This window comes from Triticum aestivum, chromosome 7B (genome assembly GCF_018294505.1).
Source record: "Triticum aestivum cultivar Chinese Spring chromosome 7B, IWGSC CS RefSeq v2.1, whole genome shotgun sequence".
Classification (NCBI taxonomy): Eukaryota; Viridiplantae; Streptophyta; class Magnoliopsida; order Poales; family Poaceae; genus Triticum; species Triticum aestivum.
In genome coordinates, this window is record NC_057813.1 from 13,269,646 (window position 1) to 13,287,185 (window position 17,540).

The 17,540-nt window shown below is 41.0% G+C and overlaps 1 pseudogene across 1 annotated transcript; it reads right to left on the reverse strand.

Moving 5' to 3' along the window:
- Positions 1–1,215: 1,215 nt before the first annotated feature.
- Positions 1,216–7,410, reverse strand: LOC123160668 (ABC transporter C family member 10-like; annotated as a pseudogene). Its single transcript, XR_006480283.1, has 13 exons — positions 7,240–7,410; positions 6,651–6,716; positions 5,934–6,513; positions 5,295–5,615; positions 5,112–5,198; positions 4,391–4,986; positions 4,134–4,298; positions 3,695–3,989; positions 3,066–3,280; positions 2,671–2,976; positions 2,379–2,442; positions 1,915–2,154; positions 1,216–1,825 (listed from the first exon to the last, which is right to left on the reverse strand). The product of XR_006480283.1 is annotated as an ABC transporter C family member 10-like (transcript).
- Between the last annotated feature and the right edge of the window lie 10,130 nt (positions 7,411–17,540).

Genomic DNA, 17,540 nt, shown 5'->3' on the forward strand with positions numbered 1-17,540 from the left:
GTTGATTCCCCTGCTACCAAAAGAGCTCATCGGGTCATCATATTGCCATGACCATTTGCATTACTATGGCGTGGTAGATGATCATGCTTTTGTGTTCCGCAGAAATGCAGTTTTCACTACCGGAATCGCCCCTTCACCTCTATCAAAAAGAAAACACTAAGCTCTGAAATCAGAATCCGAGAGCTCGCTCCATGGCAAGAACTGCATGATAAAACAGGGAAAATGTGGGTCCAGATCTCCCATATCCGAATCACAGTTATGTACCCTGTATCCACACCATGCGTGCGCCATCCCGATTAAGAAGACGGCACATCAACCACTGCTCTCAACATAAACGAACCTGGGCTGAAAGCTGGCCTTGAGATCTGGATTTGGTTTTGCTCTAAAGCTGATTATGTTCAGGGGTAAGTATATTTTTCGTCCTCGAACTCTTCTGGAAGTTGAGAAATTGTCCCTCGACTTCAAAACCATCCAAAGTCAGTCCCTCAACTATTTAAACAGGATACTTTTCGTCCCTCATAATGCTTAAGGTGGTTTTACTATGGCGTGGACCCTGTTTTGACTGAAACCGGCCACGTGGACTGGTTTTGACTGCCACATCAACTAAGTATTTGTGCATGAGTATGTGTGTGCGCGTGTGTACAAGTGAGAACAAGAGAAAAGGGAAGTGTTTGCACTGAATATAGCTTAACAAAATCTGAATATAACTGAAAATAGTTTGGACATTTCGGGGCATTGTATTGAGTTTAGTTGAACATGGTCTGAGCCCAATTTAGTTGAACATAGTCTGACAAAGTACTAAATGGGAAAGGGAAATAATACTGAATATAGCTTACAATCAACGATAACCATGAATTCTCACATGGTCTGACATAAGAACAGACAGCAACAAACAAGCACTAGTCTGGTAGCTTTGCTGGCACTTTCTTTGCTCTTTTATTTCCGCCAACTTGGGAACTTGCCGGGCTGAGGGTAACGTTGACAGTAAAGGATGAACTGGAGTTCACAGCGCAGCCGCCACCAGGCTCAACCAGCAACCGCGAGCCTCAATCACCACCGCCCATGCGGGAATCGCCGTCGCAGCCGCTGCCTAAACCGCCGCCGCCCAGAACTGGTCGTGCTCAAGGTCGCCACCCCGTACCCTAGCAGCCACCACCACAACCACTGTGCTCAGCCAGCAGCCACCGCGCCTTTTGATCCGGAACAAGCACGTGATCAACAATTCAACATCAATTATTAATGATATCATATCAAAATTTTCCACTAGATTCCCTAATTTAGTTTTGTCCAAACATGCATGCATGGTTGATGCCTGGATTAAATCGAAAAGCATCACCTCAGCCTGAATGGGGTCAACAGAACCATATTATTTCGCAATAAAACAACAGAACCATATTCGAACAAAAAAGAAAACAGAACCGGCACCGGCACCGCCTAAGGTAGGTATGCTTTTTTTTTTGTTCCGTTCAGCCTCAGCGCTTTCGAAGAGTGGCAATAGTCAACGAACATAGGCTAAACCGTATGTAGCTCGAACTTTCAGGTAGCTGTAGAGAGCAAAAAAATTTTTTTCCGGGAAATGACTGAAAGATGGCACCGTATTTTCTTCAGATCTCCAGTAGATGAATCCCTCTGAGGTATGTCAAGAGATTAAACTATATATGGTGTTTTCTCTTGTCGAGGCAGCAGCACCAAACACACACCGTCAAGAATCTCTTCTAAATGTTTCCGTTTGATGTGTATGACCAGTACTCGTTCACCAGCTCGCGGAAGAGAGATCCTTCAGTTTCCATGAGCTTCGAGGGTTTGTCATACTCCGCTACTTTCCCTGGAAATCAATGTAGCTCATTAGTGTGGATTATGGACTATGGAACACTATGCTGCGGAACAAATAAGATGGCAATAAGAGGACCGTACCATCACTCATTGCAAGTACCATGTCGCAGTCCATAACTGTTGGTATACGGTGGGCGACCGTAATAACGGTGCAATGTTTGAATTCTGTCCGGATCGTTTTTTGAAGGACGGCGTCTGTTGTGTTGTCTATAGAGGCTGTTGCTTCATCAAGGACCAAGATGCGGCACCTTTTCAAAAGTGTGCGCCCCAAACAAAAGAGCTGCCTTTGGCCCATGCTCCAGTTCGACCCGTCTTCCGCAACTGTATGGCAAGATCTTGATTAGCACAATGAAGAACAAAACTCCAGACGTCATGCTATCCGATTGGTCCAACTCATATGCCTAGGACTACCAGCAGTTTGACCAATTTAGTGGCACATGCATTATGAGACCCCTACTTTGAGTTCTGACATTGACTACTTGACTAGAGCATAATTTATGTTTGCCTAATTTGTTAGGGCAATAAAATAAACAATAGAATCGTACCAAGTGAATCCAATCCCTGTTTCTTCTCCTGGACAGCTTCAAGAAGTTGACATTTGTCAAGAACCTGCAACATGAACAGAGAAAGGTAACCAATTTAGTGATTCTTTTTAAGATATATGTACGCCATAAACAGAGAAAGGTAACTTGTCATCTGACATGCCCCTAGATCCGTTTACTCATCCCAATTTGATAAGGTGCTGAACTTTCTGACGTCAAAGTGCCTTCATCATAATCCTATCTGATCAATGGGTAAGGCAAGAAAAGGCAACATAGATATCTGTGTACATCTTACCTCCCATATTTGCTGATCCGAGAATTGCCCAAGAGGATCTAGATTGTATCTTACTGTACCCTGAAAAAGTGTTGGATCTTGTGGAATGATGCCCAAACGCGAACGCAGGTCATGCAAGCCTATTGTACTGATGTCCACAGAGTCTATAATTATTTTCCCTTCAGCAGGTTCAACAAGGCGAAACAATGCACCAATTAAAGTTGTCTTGCCACTTCCTGTTCGACCAACAATACCAATCTTATCTCTACCTTGAAATTTGCAAGTGATACCATGTAGTACAAGGGGTGCATCTTCCCTGTACCTAATCTGTCAAACGAAAATCAATAGCGTACGTGTTAGTGTTTTTAAAGGATGTACCTAGTCAGACATACATGTATATATTATTATTTGATTACCTTCAGATCTTTAAGCTCCACGCTGCCAACTTGGGGCCAATCTGGTGCTGGTCGGTTTTCTTCAATAACTTCTGGTGCTTCACTCGGAATGTCCATGTACTGGTTCACCCGTTCCACAGATATTATTTTATTTGCGAGGTCACATTGCTTTTGTATGGTGTTAACAAAGGAATTATTTAGGGAAAGGCCATAGGACAATGCCATTCCAATAAAACCTGCCCAGTATTGATATAAAGTAATTAGTTTTCTGATGAGAATGTTATTTCTTTATAACCTGGTCGATATTAAATAAGTATATTTTCAATGACTTTGGCACATAGACATTGGGCATATAATGTGACACTAATTCCATTCTAGAAGGAAAGTAGGCTTTCATAGCAAAAGCTAAAATTTCATAACACCTAATACCAGGAGCCTATGAAAACATAGATAAAAGATTCTTTCACTGCATGTAACGTTTTACTGCAAATCAGATGCATGCAGGAATCAATCGTCATAGAACTTGTAAGCTACCGTAAGTTTGTCAGGCCGGGGGTGTTATCCTCCTTCTCGAAAGAAAAAGAAAAACATAAGCTTGTCCAGCCCTTCAAACAATTATGTGATGGTTGTACTTACAATAAGCTACTTACCAGGGCTAAAAGTTCCTGCAGGAAGAAGAGCCATGACAAAGGCAGAAGAAGAAAGAACCACAGCACCCATTATTTCCAGACGTTCAATTAACCATTCAGTTGCTGCAAAATTAAAGAAGTATGGACCGGCATTCTTGTCAACAAGCTCCAGATTTTTGGCAAAGAAACGATCTTCCTCCTCAAAGGCACGTATTGTTATAGCCCCTGAGATCGATTCACCTAAATGATTTGCTAGAGCAGACTTGGTGGTTCCGTTGATCCGCATCAATTCCTTAGCTGAGGCTAAATAGTACCTCTGCATGAACAAACATAACAATTCTCAGTCGATGGGAATTGTGAAACGAACAGAGAAAACTAATTCACCTCTAGGATGGAAATAGCAATGAAATAACCAAAGAAAGGGGATTTAGCCAGACAGAAAAAAAGCCACACCAATTACCTGCAACTGAATTACCAAAACTATCATCGGCAGTGCTACAAAGAGAACTTGCCATACAACAACAGCCAATACCCCCACATTGCTATATGCGTTTAAGCTGGAACTGAGGCTAAACATGAATGCAAATGGAATATCAAGGTCAACGATACTCAAATCTGAAGAGACCTGCAGGTTGGGGGAGAGGGAGTTAATTCATAATTACAAAACGTACAACTGTAAAACATAATTGTGGTTGTCACTTCTTCCAGAAATTTTACCCGGCTAAGAATCCTTCCTTGAGGAGTAGAATCAAAGAAGGACATAGGTGCACGGAACAATGAATTGAGTAACTGGGAAAATAAGGATCTTGAAGTTTGGATGCCAAGAACAACGACAAATAAAGATCTCGATAGCACAAAGATCATTGTGCAAACTCCAATACCAACGTACACAGAAATTAACTTCAGTGTACTAACATGAGGATTTTGGACATTGGCAGCCATCCATGAATTCTGGGATATTTGCCCAGCTAAGAAAACTATGTGAGACATAACAGAAAGAGAGGCATACAAGAAGCCTTTATTCTGGCGCAGGTAGAGCATATAGGGCTTAAGACCTGTATCCCCTGATTCTCTTTCCTCTTTCTTGATCAGTTGATCTACTGGTGATGGCCCCACAGACTCTATGTATCTGTTTACATGAATTCCATCTGTCTCCTTTGTTGGTATTTCCTTTGCTCCGTGGGGGGCATACTGTTAGGATCTTGAACACCGACAGTATCTTTATGTGCATTTACAAGGTACTTGAATTCTTGGCAATCTGCCAATAAATCTAGATAAGGTGCAGACCGAATAACCTCCCCATCTGACATTAACTGCCAAAAAATATCAGTAGTTTTAGTAGAAATCGACAAAAAAAATACAGCTCGCTACAAATATATAAATGAGTGGCATATAAATCATGAGAGAGAGAGAGAGAGAGAGAGAGAGAGAGAGAGACCAGAATGGAGTCAAATACAGGTAGAAAATCCACTTGGTGGGTGACCAAAAGAACAGTCTTGTCAGATAGAACACCCATGACATAATCCTGTCACACAAGTTACATTAAAGGTTATTCAGTCAAAACAGTTCGTAATAAAAAAAAGGAATACAATCTGAGTCTGCTGATAAGGTAGGTTCTTACATTGAAGAGGCTTGTTGCTGTATGGGCATCAACGGCACTGAAAGGGTCATCAAGAAGATATATGTCTGCATTCTGGTATAGTGCACGAGCAAGCTGAACACGCTGCTTCTGACCACCACTTAGATTTACTCCTCTCTCCCCAATTTGTGTACGGTCGCCGAATGGCAGCATTTCAAGGTCCTTGACCAATGAGCATCTCTCAATTGTTTCTTGGTATATCTGTCTGTCCATCAAAGATCCGAAGAGGATATTATCCTGTACAGTTCCTGTTTGGATCCATGCAGTCTGAGAAACATATGCTATTTTCCCACAGACTTCAATCTGAAATATGAACATAAAGGTTAATGATTTGATATTAGTTAAAAAAATAGTGCATGAATTTTACGATAACAAAAGGGACAAAAAACAGGATATTAATTAACGTAATTTTGTAGTTAATGATCTGAAATATTAACGTTATGAATTTACGATAACAATAAATTGCAGGAGCAACAATATTTTAGTGCATGAGAAAACCTAAAAGGGATAACTAAAGAACATCATGTATTTGGGATAACAAAAGTATGTCATAACCTAACAATTTTGGCAGCCATTTGATTTTCTAGTTAGAAAAAAGAAGAAGATAATCGAAAAGCATACCGTGCCTTCAGTTTTGGGGACCTCTCCAAGTACAGCAGCCAAAAGCGTTGACTTCCCTGATCCTACCTCTCCACAAATTGCAACCTTTTCTCCAGCTTTCACCACCAGATTTATATTGTTTAGAGTTGGTTTTGATGGATTCTCATCCCAGGAGAAACTGCATGAGTTCATCACTATTGGGCAATCGATGCTCACGCGGTATTTCTTCCTAACTTGTCCATTCAGCTCAGGTGCATCAAGAAACTTTGATATCCGAGTGAAACCAACCTTAGCTTGTATCAGCACTGCAATAACATCGACAGTCCTAGGCCAAGATAAGCCAACCCCAAACAGCCACTGAAGACCACTGCAGCCAACTGCAGTGGTGAGCCGAGTGCGACGAGCCCTTGAGCAGACGCTCTACTCTTCGGGATTTTGATAAGCAGCTGGAGCGCGAGCGCGAGGACAAGCAGCAAGGCGATGCTAGTCGCCACCAGATGATTCGTGCAAGTGGAAGAGTCGAAGACTTCCTTGAAGGCACATGAAAGCACATCTTGGTTGGAGCATATTGGACCCCCACACAAGTTCATCATCCAAGAACCTGATGAAATGGCCGAGTATTAGAGTGAGTAGCTATTTGTGGCTGTCGTGGTTTGCATTATTTATAAAGCGGGGCGAAAGCCTTTTTCGGTAAATGATGTAGCTATGTAACAAAAGAAAGGTGAGGCGAGGACTAACCTGTGAGGGACCCCATCTGTGCGATCTCGATTACACCGCCAAGTTGATCAGGTTCCTCTTCCTGCCCTGCAGCGACAAATGAAACAATTGTTTGCTGAACACAGTGACAAGGAACAGTATTAAAGGAGAAGTGTTGTTTTCTGAACAAACGGACAAAGAACAGATACTAGAACAATTTGTGCTGGAGCAAGATCATAATTGTTTGCATGTACCCCACATATATTCCCATGCCCACACAAGACCAAAGATTGATGTGCGGCATTTATAATTAAAAAATAATCAAGGAACCCCAAAGCTGCCCTGTTCTTCATGACCACCGTCAGAAGTTCAGAACAAGAAGATGAACTGTATGCAGGAGCGGCCATCAGCTGCTGTGTTTCCTCACGAATCACCATGGAAAGATAGATCAGTCGGGACAACGCTCGATTACCATTTACCAAATACGGAAGAGAAAAATCCCCTTCCGCATTGACCCGCATTTCTTTTTCTCCTCCAAAACTTTTGCAGACTCAAAACTTTTCCCCTTTTACTTCCCTGATGACTCGGTTCCTCATTGATTGAGAAGGTGGGCAATGGTGGCAGTACTGACCTGTATAGCGGCTACGGCGGCGGCCTCCTCGGCGTCTTCGCTGGCCGCGAGATCCTCTGCGTGTTGACGGGCGGCAGGCCACTCACGCGCAGCTCCTGGTCTCGGCGGGCCGCGGGCCTTTTCATTGGAGGCCGGAGGTGGGTGGGTGGGAGTTGCGGCGCTTGATGACAGAAGGAAGGACGGAGGTAGGAGCCGCCGCGCTAGATGACAGGGGCGGAGAGGGACGTGGCGCGCGCGTTCGTCACTGCTCGCGTCGTCGCGGCCCGCCGGCAAGCCGCAGGTACCCGGGGGCTGTGGCTGTCGGGCGTGCCGTGCCCCGCATCGCTTCTCCTCCGCCGGCAGTGAGACTAGTGATAACCGTACACGTGGATGGTCGACTGTAATGAGTGGCAGGACAAAGAACACAAAAATAATACTCCCTCGGTTTCATTTTACTTCGCATATAAGATTTGGTCAAAGTCAAACTACACAAAGTTTGACTAAATTTATGTAAAAATATATGAACATCTACAATACTAAAACTATATAGTATGAAAATATGTTTCATGATGCATCTCATAATATTGATTTTGTATTATGAATGTTTATATTTTTTATATAAAGTTAGTCAAACTCAACAAAGCTTGACTTTGACCACACCTTATATGCGGACTAAAAAGAACCGGAGGGAGTAGTAGAAAATTATAACCATATTCTAATCTAGATCACCTAGCGATGACTACAAGCACTTGAGCGAGTTGAAGGCGCGCCACCCTCATCGCCTCTCCCACATACTAGAGCCGGACAATACTCGTTGTAGTAGGCAATCGGGAAGTCGCCGTGTTAATGTCCCAAAGGACCATCGCACCAGAATAACACACGTCGCTGATGAAGAGAAGAGTAGATCGGAAGGACACAAGCTGTAGACACACGAACGCGGGCGAATGAAGACCGGATCCAAGCAAACCAACCAAGACAAACCAAGATAAATACCGACAGAATCACGCAAGACCGGTCTGAGACTCACCTCTACACGCCTTCCGACGATGCTAAACGTGCCGCCAGGACAGAGGTTAGGCAGGGAGAACTTTATTTCATCTTGAGGAAGACGTCGAGCCTCGACACAAATCCTAAACACACTAAAATAACCTAAAAATGGAGCAGGAGCCCTCTGGCCGACACATGTGAAGATCCACAGCGCCTCCATGACCCTGAGGCCACAGGTGACGAGACAGATCGACGATGATGCCAATGGGAGGCAGGAAAAACCGTGTCGCCTAGAGTCGCTTTTGGGAGGAGGGAAAAACTGTTCCCTGGGGACAAATGATTCAGTTGATATACGAATCAAGAGATACTTGATTAATGTTTGCCAAGGAAGTTCAATGTAATATAATCGAGAGATCTTGGCTATCTAAAGTGGCATTGACACCGAGTTCAAGAATTGTACTATGGTTGAGTTTTTGAGTGATGAGGGGATCAAACACTAATATGTCGCCGCATATGCCCCTCGACAAAATGGTGCGGTAGAGAGAAAGAATCAAATACTTATAGAGATGACAAGGACCATGCTTGATTCTATATCTCCATACAAACCTTGGGCCGAAGCCATAAATACAACATGTGATACTTCAAACCGGCCCTACCTCTACAAGCTAAAAAGCAAGGCCCTTTATAAACTCCTAAAACGGGAAATCCTAACGTCAAATACTTTTAACTATTCTATTGTTCAATTATCAATAAGAAAACTGGATTGGCAAAATTTGTTCATAAAACTTACGAGGGCGTATTTTTGTTGGATACTGATAATCCCCAAGTGCAGGGAATCATCATAGCAATTTTCAAAGGTGGAAGTGATAAGTATGGAGTGTCGAACGCACAAGGAGCTAAAGGTAAGATCAATATTCTCTAAAGCCCTATCTGCCACTGATACAACTCTACGTACACCAAATGTTTGCTTCCAACTAGAAACGAGAAATAAAACTACGTTGTGGGTATGAAGAGGATAACTTTGCATGATATCGGAGAGCTAAAATATAAAAGTAGGTGCTGTTATCATAAAGTTAGAATATATTACTAAATATTATAAATAGCGAGTGTGGAATAATGATGGATCCATGTGCGGAAATTGTCCTAGGCAATTGTTAACAAGACCGGTAATCACTATTGCAATTTCATACGAGGGAGAGGCATAAGCTAACATACTTTCTCTTTTTGGATCATATGCACTTATGATTGGAACTCTAGCAAGCATCCGCAACTACTAAAGATCATTAAGGTAAAACCCAACCATAGCATTAACATATCAAGTCCCCTTTATTCCCATACGCCGTGACCCACTTATCCGTGTTTATGCTTCTGTCACTCAAGCAACACAGACAATAAGTAAATCATGAACATATTGCAACACCCTACAACGGGAATCCCTCACGCTTCCGCGACGCGGAGGGCACAATAGGACAGCACCAAAGTAAATCATACAACTCATACCAATCTAGATCATCAATCAACCCAAAGACAAAGGATATCTACTCAAAACATCATAAGATGGCAACACATCAATGGATCATAATATGTGGCACAAAGCACCATGTTCAAGTAGGGATTACAGCGGGGTGCGGGAGAGTGGACTGCGTAAAAGAGATGAGGATGGTGATGTTGATGAAGACGATCACCACGGCGATGATTCCCCTCCCGATGGCACTCCGTCACCACCGAGAGAGAGGAGGAGAAGTTCTCCCATTTGTGCTTCCTCCTCCATGGACTCCCCCTAGATGTGGAGACATTCTCCCCCTGGATCTTGGCCTTCATGGCGATGATGGCCCCTCCGGGATCCTCCTCCATGGCCTCCGACGATGATGGCCCCCTTCGGCAGGGTGCCAAAGAGGGCCTAGATTGATTTCTCGTGGCTACAGAGGCTTGCGGCGGTGGAACTTCCGATCTAGGTTATTTCCCGAAGGTTTCTGTATTTATAGGAGGGGATGGCGTTGATTTCAAGTCAGGGGGGTCCCCGAGGTGTCCACGAGATAGGGGGAGCGCCCCCCACCCTCGTGGGGCCCAGGGACTCCCCTCCGGTAGATTTTTGTTCCAGTATTTTTTATATTTCCCAGAAAAATTCTTCGTTGATTTTCATCGCGTTCCGAGAACTTTTATTTCTGCACAAAAACAATACCACGGTAGTTCTGCTGAAAACAACGTCAGTCCGGGTTAGTTCTAATCAAATCATACCAAAATCATATAAAAGTATTGTAAACACGGCATGAATACTTCATAAATTATAGATACGTTGGAGACGGATCGGCATCCCCAAGCTTAATTCCTGCTCGTCCTCGAGTAGGTAAATGATAAAAGAAATAATTTATGAAGTGTGAATGCTAGTAAATGCACAAGTTTGATCAATGATAATTTCAATCACCTCTTTCTAGCATCATTATATGTCATAATAATAGCTCATCTCATAAAACTTTTCATGATCAAGTAACAAGCTATTCACATGTTAAAGTATAGATCATAAACTTTCTTGAAACTAACAAACTATATTCTCAGTCATCAAACAATTGCAATTCATCTTATTTTCAGGAAGGGTCTATGTCAGAGCTTTGATTCAGCAAACTCCACATACTCAACTATCATTTAATCTTTCACAATTGCTAACACTCACGTCATATTTATCGGTTCAAAGTTTTAATCGGACACAGAGAAAGATAGGGGCTTATAGATTCGCCTCCCAACCTTTTACCTCCAGGGTAAAGTCAACAATAATAGTTCATGATAACTTACATCCAATTGGATATATATATCAGGATCTTTCCAACACAATTCGCTTGCCAAAGGATAAAATGTAAAAAGGAAAGGTGAAGATCACCATGACTCTTGTATAAGGTAAAAGACAAGAATAAAAGATAGGCCCTTCGCAGAGGGAAGCAGAGGTTTTCATGTGCTTTTAAGGTTGGATGCACAAAATCTTAATGCAAAAGAACGTCACTTTATATTGCCTCTTGTGATAGAGACCTTTATTATGCAGTCCGTCGCTTTTATTTCTTCCCTATCACAAGTTCGTATAAAGCTTATTTTCTTCGCACTAATACATCATACATATTTAGAGAGCAATTTTTATTGCATGCACCGATGACAACTTACTTGAAGGATCTTACTCAATCCATAGGTAGGTATGGTGGACTCTCATGGCAAAACTAGTTTAAGGGATATTCAGAAGCACAAGTAGTATCTCTACTTGATGCAAATAATTTGGCTATCATGAGAGGGAAAGGCAAGCTCAACATGTTGGATGATCCATGACAATATACTTTATTTCGGATATAAGAAAACATAACCCATTACGTTGTCTTCCTTGTCCAACATCAACCTTTTAGCATGTCATATTTTTAATGAGTGCTCACAATTACAAAAGATGTCCAAGATAGTATATTTATATGTGAAATCTCTCTTCCTTCAATATTCTTTCATGAATTGTTCAAGTGACCAATTCTGCATTTGCTAACTTTCAATAAGTTTACTACCTATACTTATTACGTGTGAAGTCATTACTCCCCATGGTATAAGCATATGAAACATATATAAATTCATATTTATGATATTCAATTCATTCAACCATTTACTCATAGGATATACATGAAGCACGTCAGTAAATGGCAAACTAATCCAAAAAGATATAAGTGAAGAACACTGAGTAGTCAAATAATTAACTAGCCATGGGAGGATTCTTTTTCATTCAAGATATTCAGATCCAATGATTTTATTCAAACAACAAGTAAAATGAAAATACGCTCCAAGCAAAACACATATCATGTGATGAATAAAAATGTAGCTCCGGGTAAGGTATACCGATGGTTTTGAAGACGAAAGAGGGAATGCCTTTCGGGGCATCCCCAAGCTTAGGCGCTTGAGTCTTCCTTGAATATTACCTTGGGGTGCCTTGGGAATCCCCAAGTTTAGGGTCTTTCCACTCCTTATTCTCTTCATATCGATATCTCACCCAAAGCTTGAAAACTTCAATCACATAAAACTTAACAGAACTTTGTGAGATAGGTTAGTATGATAAAGAGTAAACCATTCACTTTGGTACTGTCAAAGACAAGTTTCATAATTGTTATCACACAATTCCTACTGTACCGTATCATTTCTACAATTTATATTGAGAAATATAAGCCATAGAAACTAGAAAACAAGCAAACTATGCAATGAAAACAGAATCTGTCAGAAACAGAACAGTCTGTAATGATCTGAACAACAACCATACTTCTGATACTCCAAAAATTATGAAATAAATAGGTGGACGTAAGAAATTTGTCTATTAATCTTCTGCAAAAAGAATCAACCTAAAAGCACTCTCCAGTAAAAAAATGGCATCTATTCTCGTGAGCGCAAAGTTTCTGTTTTTTTACAGCAAGATTGCAAAGACTTCACCCATGTCTTCCCAAAGGTTCTACTTGGCAAAAACACTAATTAAAACATAAAACTACATATAAACAAAGGCTAGATGAATTAGTTATTACTAAACAGGAACAAAAAGCAAGAAACAAAAATAAAATTGGGTTGCCTCCCAACAAGCGCTATCGTTTAACGCCCCTAGCTAGGCATGATGATTTTAATGATGTTCACATAAAAGATAAGAATTGAAACATAAAGAGAGAATCATGAAGAATATGACTAGCACATTTAAATCTAACCCAATTCCTATGCCTAGGGATTTTGTGAGCACATAATTTATAGGAACAAGAATCAACTAGCATAGGAAGGCAAAACAAGTATAACTTGAAAACTTTAAGCAGATATTATTGCAAATCTTACAAGCATGTATTCCTCCCTCATAATAATTTTCAGAGGCATCATGAATGAATTAAACCATATAACCATCACATAAAGCATTCTTTTCATGATCTACAAGCATAGAAATTTTCTACTCTCCACATAAGCAAAATTCTTCTCATTCGGAATAGTGGGATCACTAATTCCTAAAGTTGACACTCTTCCAAACCTACTTTAGATGATAGTATTATTCATACTCCAAAAGATATAAGTGAAGTTCATGGAGCATTCTTAAATTAATATAGACTAACCAATACCCAAGCTCAAAATATGTAAGTGAAGCACACGAAGCATTCTATAAAATCATACTCAAAAGATTTAAGTGAAGCACAAAGAGCAATTCTATAAATCATACTTAAAAGATATAGTGAATCACATGAATTATTCTATAAATCAATGAAGGGCTATATCATACTAGCATGGTTCTTACAGGAAAAACAAAAACACAAATCATGTGAACAAAACAAAAACCAAGGTATACCGATATTTGTTGAAGAAGAAAGATGGGATGCCAACCGGGGCATCCCCAAGCTTAGATGCTTGAGTATCCTTTGAAATATTTACTTGGGGTGCCTTGGGAATCCCCAAGCTTGAACTCTTGCCTCTCTTTATTCTTCTCATATTGATAGCTCCTCGATCTTTGAACACTTCATCCACACAAAACTTTAACAAAAACTTTGTGAGATCTGTTAGTGTAATAAAGCAAACTACCACTTTAAGGTACTGTAATGAAATCATTCTTTATTTATATTGGTGTTAAACCTAATGTATTCCAACTTCTCTATGGTTCATACCCCCCGATACTAGCCATAGATTCATCAAAATAAGCAAACAACACGGGAAAAACAGAATCTGTCAAAAACAGGACAGTCTTTAGTAATCTGGAAGTTTAGTAAACTTATGTAACTCCTAAAATTATGAAATAAATATGAAAATTTTAAAACTTTGTACATAAGTAATGTTCAAGAAGTTTTAGAGCCATTTGAACTTCCAGTAAAAAATGTAAAATCACGTGCTACAGCCAAAGTTTCTGTTTTTGTTCTGCACATAGTAAACAAGCAATCTAATCATCCTAAAACCAAAGCTTGGCACATTATTTTTATAATACAATGGATATATACAAGGGGATTATTATTTACAGATAAACTTCCATGAAAAATTCTACATTGTTTCCGTGAGCATGAACACAAGTGCTGAAGGTCGACCCTCACTTCTTCAATGCATAACTTTCCAATCACTTCTCTTTTTGAAAAACTTTTTTAGGCATGAGAGGCAAGTAATTATTTTTTTTGTATTTTCATTCTTTAATTTTTTTGTATGTTTCACCCACAACTAAACAGAAACAAAAAGGAAAAACAAAATCTACTTAGTGAAGAAAGCAAACAAGCACACACGAGAATATCAGCCCCACACTATTGCTCCCCGGCAACGGCGCCAGAAAAGAGATACGGGTCAAACTCCCACACTTACCAGGTTCTCAATAAATCCACCAGATGTATCGAGTAAATAGAAAATGTGGAGTTTGATGAGGATCATAATGGCTCTCCTTCACAAGCTATAAGGACTATGGGAATTTGCCACATTCTTTCACAAGAAACACCCCCAAATTCAAGTAGAAAAAGGAGTAAGAGCCCCTTTTGTGGATCCCCAAGGGAATTCATCACCCCCAACTTGAGTGCAAGATGCCATGGAAGATCAAATACCTATCTAAGAACATGATAAAGTCTCTCAAGTCCCCGAGAAAGATCAATGGCAAGCTCAACCAAGTGATGACACACCAAATACTGAGGCCCAAGATCAAGCTCAAGTGCAAGATCAAGCTCGAGATCAAATTATCTCAACGCGTCCGTGCATACCTAGTGATGAAACACTTATGTTGAAGAAGCAAAAAGTGGCAAAGTCTTGATCACCTCACCGACAACATTCTTGGAAGCATCTCTAATGGGGGTAACTACTCGTAAATGCTTGGCAAACTCTTGTGAGTATTACTCGTTTGTCTCTTGTGTTGAACCCCTTAATGTAGACGAAGTTTTAGATAACTCATATTGGATAGATATTATGCATGAAGAACTCAACACCTTCACCCACAACAAGGTTTGGTTTGTTGTGTAGAGGAGGAAGATATTGCAATGTCACAGGAACCAAGTAGATCTTCAAAAACAAGCAAGATGAATATGGACAAGTTGTTAGAGACAAGGTAAGGTTGGTGGCTCAAGGCTTCACTCAAGTCGAAGGTTTGTACTTCAGTGAAACTTTTACCCCCATTGCTCATCTTGAATCTATTCGTATCTTGCTTGCATATCTTTCACATAATAATTCCAAGTTGTGTCATTGGTGGCTATTGGCTCAATGCGCATGATTTTTTGAATTTGTTTAGTAAGAAATTTACCTCTCTGGCTCTAGAATTCCTCCAAATTTAGTTGTTACCACTGTCTTGATATTTACCACTGAAAGATCGTGGATGTCGTCTAGAGGGGGGGGGTTGAATAGGTGCTTTTAAAATAATTATGGTTTAGGCTTGAATAAATGCAGAATAAACCTAGCGGTTAATTTGTCAAGCACAAAACCTATAACAACTAGGCTCACCTATGTGCACCAACAACTTATGCTAAGCAAGATAAACAACTACGTGATAGCAAGATATATAACATGAAACACTATGGCTATCACAAAGTAAAGTGCATAAGTAAAGGGCTCGAGTAAGAGATAACCAAGGCACGCGGAGACGATGATGTATCCCGAAGTTCACACCCTTGAGGATGCTAATCTCCGTTTAGAGCGGTGTGGAGGCACAATGCTCCCCAAGAAGCCACTAGGGCCACAGTAATCTCCTCACGCCCTCGCACAATGCAAGATGCCGTGATTCCACTAAGGGGTCCTTGAGGGCGGTCACCAAACCCGTACAAATGGCAAACCTTGGGGGCGGTCACCGAACCCGTACACTTTGGCAACCCTTGGGGGTGGTCACCGAACTCGTACACTTTGGCAACCCATTACTTCCCCCGGGAGGTTCCGGTAACCCCTCGGTACTCCGATAAATACCCGACACACTCTGGAACCATTCCCGTGTCTGAATACCACCTTCCAATATATCAATCTTTACCTCTCGACCATTTTGAGACTCCTCATCATGTCTGTGATCTCATCCGGGACTCCAAACAACCTTTGGTCACCAAAACACGTAACTCAAATAATACATATCGTCATCGAATGTTAAGCGTGCGGACCCTACGGGTTCGAGAACTATGTAGACATGACCAAGACACCTCTCCGGTCAATAACCAATAGTGGAACCTGGATGCTCATATTGGTTGCCACATATTCTACGAAGATCTTTATCGGTCGAACCGCAATGTCAACATACGTTATTCCCTTTGTCATCGATATGTTACTTGCCCGAGATTCGATCGTCGGTATCTTCATACCTAGTTCAATCTCATTACCGGCAAGTATCTTTACTCGTTCCGTAATGCAACATCCCGCAACTAACTCATTAGTCACATTGCTTGCAAGGCTTCATATGATGTGCATTACCGAGAGGGCCCAGATATACCTCTTCGATACTCGGAGTGACAAATCCTAATCTCGATCTATGCCAACCCAACAAACGCCTCCGGAGATACATGTAGAGCATCTTTATAATCACCTAGTTACGTTGTGACGTTTGATTCCTCCGGTGTCTGGGAGTTGCATAATCTCATAGTCTGAGGAATATGTATTTGACATGAAGAAAGCAGTGGCAATAAAACTGAACGATCATTATGCTAAGCTAACGTATGGGTCTTGTCCATCACATCGTTCTACTAATGATGTGATCCCGTTCCTCAAATGACAACGCATGTCCATGGCTAGGAAACTTAACCATCTTTGATCGATGAGCTAGTCTAGTAGAGGCATACTAGCACTAGTAGAAAAATGGGCTTACGTTCGGGCCAGATAAGCCCATTAGTCCCGGTTCAGTCACGAACCGGGACCCATGGGCCCATCGGTCCCGGTTCGTGAGGCCAGGGGGCCTGCCGGGCCTCGTGAGGGCATTGGTCCGGGTTCGTCTGGCCTCTTTGGTTCCGGTTGGTGGGAAGAACCAGGACCAATGGGCCTCGCTCCTGGCCCACCACCATTGGTCCCGGTTGATAGCTTAAACCGGGACCAAAGGCTGCCCTTTAGTCCCGGTTCATGCCACAAACCGGGACCAATGAGATGCCTAAATAAGTAGGAACAAAATAAAATAAATAAGTAGAAACAAAATAAACTTTAATAAATAAGTAGAAATAAGATAAACTTTAATAAACTAAAATAAATAAACTTTAATAGAATAAATAAAAATAGCAACAGTAAGTAGAAACAAAATAAAATAAATAAAGCAAAAAAAAGAATTTTCAGAAAATAAATAAAAAACAAAAAAGAAAAGAAAATAAATAAGTAATGCTAGTGTAAAAAACGTTCTTATATTTTGGGACGGAGGGGGTAGAAGCAAAATAAACTTTAATAAATAAGTA